The sequence below is a fragment of the Ascidiella aspersa genome, chromosome 5, assembly GCF_963924565.1.
Source record: "Ascidiella aspersa chromosome 5, kaAscAspe10.2, whole genome shotgun sequence".
NCBI lineage: Eukaryota > Metazoa > Chordata > Ascidiacea > Phlebobranchia > Ascidiidae > Ascidiella > Ascidiella aspersa.
The window spans coordinates 14,868,194-14,870,693 of NC_139451.1; the positions used below are offsets into that span (position 1 = coordinate 14,868,194).

Sequence of the window (2,500 nt, forward strand, 5' to 3'; positions counted from 1 at the left end):
CGGGAGGCGTGCTTTTATCAGACCAAAAACCGACCGGGCTTCGGCCCGCAACCTTTGGTGACTCTGGATAACTTTGCGGATCGCACGGTCTCGCACCGGCGACGGATCATTCAAGTGTCTGCCCTATCAACTTTCGTCGGTACGGTACTGGCCTACCGAGGTTCTTACGGGTAACGGAGAATCAGGGTTCGATTCCGGAGAGGGAGCCTGAGAAACGGCTACCACATCCAAGGAAGGCAGCAGGCGCGCAAATTACCCATTCCCGACGCGGGGAGGTAGTGACGAAAAATAACAATACAGGACTCTAAACGAGGCCCTGTAATTGGAATGAGTACACTTTAAAACCTTTAACGAGTATCCATTGGAGGGCAAGTCTGGTGCCAGCAGCCGCGGTAATTCCAGCTCCAAAAGTGTATATTTAAGTTGTTGCGGTTAAAAAGCTCGTAGTTGGATTTTGGGCGCAGGCGGCCGGTCCGTCGCAAGGCGTGTACTGGCCGTCCTGGCCTCACCTCCGGTTCTCCGCCGGTGCCCTTGACTGAGTGTCGGCGGCGGCCGGAACGTTTACTTTGAAAAAATTAGAGTGTTCAAAGCAGGCGATTCGCCTGAATAATGGTGCATGGAATAATGGAATAGGACCTCGGTTCTATTTTGTTGGTTTTCGGAGCGCGAGGTAATGATTAAGAGGGACAGACGGGGGCATTCGTACTGTGCCGTTAGAGGTGAAATTCTTGGATCGGCGCAAGACGAACGACTGCGAAAGCATTTGCCAAGAATGTTTTCTTTAATCAAGAGCGAAAGTCAGAGGTTCGAAGACGATCAGATACCGTCCTAGTTCTGACTATAAACGATGCCAACTAGCGATCGGGGGGCGTTAGTTTTACGACCTCTCCGGCAGCTTGCGGGAAACCAAAGTCTTTGGGTTCCGGGGGAAGTATGGTTGCAAAGCTGAAACTTAAAGGAATTGACGGAAGGGCACCACCAGGAGTGGAGCCTGCGGCTTAATTTGACTCAACACGGGAAATCTCACCCGGCCCGGACACAGTGAGGATTGACAGATTGAGAGCTCTTTCTTGATTCTGTGGGTGGTGGTGCATGGCCGTTCTTAGTTGGTGGAGCGATTTGTCTGGTTAATTCCGATAACGAACGAGACTCTGGCTTGCTAACTAGTTACGCGACCCAATCGGTCGGCGTCTAACTTCTTAGAGGGACTAGTGGCGTTTAGCCACACGAGATTGAGCAATAACAGGTCTGTGATGCCCTTAGATGTTCGGGGCCGCACGCGCGCTACACTGACCGGATCAGCATGTGCTCGCCTTGGCCGACAGGTCTGGGTAACCCGCTGAACCCCGGTCGTGCTAGGGATAGGGAATTGCAATTATTTCCCTTGAACGAGGAATTCCCAGTAAGCGCGAGTCATTAGCTCGCGTTGATTACGTCCCTGCCCTTTGTACACACCGCCCGTCGCTACTACCGATTGAATGGTTTAGTGAGGTCCTCCGATTGGACCTGGCGCGGCCGGCAACGGTCGAGCCGGCGTCCGAGAAGACGATCTAACTTGATCATTTAGAGGAAGTAAAAGTCGTAACAAGGTTTCCGTAGGTGAACCTGCGGAAGGATCATTAACGGTCTCGCAAACGCTTCGGCGAACGCGAAACTCGGACAAGCGAGAGAAAAAGTTTTTGCTACCCGGCGCCCGACCCGCGAGGAGCGGCGCGCCGGCCGGCGATTCGGTCACCCGGTAATGTTTGCGCGTCGAGTGCCGCGGTGCCGCGCGCTCCGGCTTCAAGCGTCGGCCTGGCCGACCGCTCGGCGCGGTATATTTTGTCACCCTATAGTGCGAGGCACTGTGCGAGCGAAACAATCGTGGATGGCTCTTGGCGGTGGATCACTCGGCTCGTGAGTCGATGAAGGACGCAGCTAGCTGCGTGAATTAGTGTGAATTGCAGGACACATTGAGCATCGACGTTCTGAACGCAAATTGCGGCCTCGGGTCAATCCCGGGGCCGCGCCCGCCTCAGGGTCGCGTTGCAAACGTTCCGCGCGGGGATTTCTCCGCGCGGCTGCTGCGGCGTCGGACGCGCGAGCGCCCGTCCCGCTCAAGACAGCACGGCACGATGCGCGACGATCGCGACCAGAATCCCGCGCGGCGGCGGCGAGTCGACCTCGAAGAGGCCAACGGCTGGCGGCTCAAGGGCGGGAATCGAGGTGCGCGGCGGCGCGCGGCGCCGACGGCGAGCGCGGAACGGGAAGAATAGTCCCGGTCCTTACTTTCGGCCTGAGGTCGGACGAGGCTACCCGCTGAATTTAAGCATATTACTAAGCGGAGGAAAAGAAACTAACGAGGATTCCCTCAGTAACGGCGAGTGAAGCGGGATGTGCCCATCGCCGAATCCGCGCGCTTTTGGAGTGCGCGGAATTGTGGCGTACGGAATTCGTCACGGCGCGCTTCGCCGGTCGCCCGCGTCCTTCTGATCGAGGCCTTTTCCCAGAGCGGGTGTCA

General features: G+C 56.6%; 2 non-coding genes and 1 pseudogene across 2 annotated transcripts in view; all 3 read left to right on the top strand.

Annotated features, from left to right (window-relative positions):
• LOC146145039 (small subunit ribosomal RNA) overlaps window positions 1–1,622 on the top strand; it is a 1,811-nt gene extending 189 nt beyond the window's left edge. The window contains exon 1 of the ribosomal RNA XR_014500719.1: window positions 1–1,622. This exon is cut by the window's left edge and continues 189 nt beyond it. This is a non-coding gene — a ribosomal RNA (small subunit ribosomal RNA).
• Window positions 1,623–1,869: 247 nt separating this feature from the next.
• LOC146145040 (5.8S ribosomal RNA) lies at window positions 1,870–2,023 on the top strand. Its single transcript, XR_014499166.1, has one exon. It is a non-coding gene; the product is annotated as a 5.8S ribosomal RNA (ribosomal RNA).
• Window positions 2,024–2,271: 248 nt separating this feature from the next.
• LOC146145041 (large subunit ribosomal RNA) overlaps window positions 2,272–2,500 on the top strand; it is a 3,680-nt pseudogene continuing 3,451 nt past the window's right edge.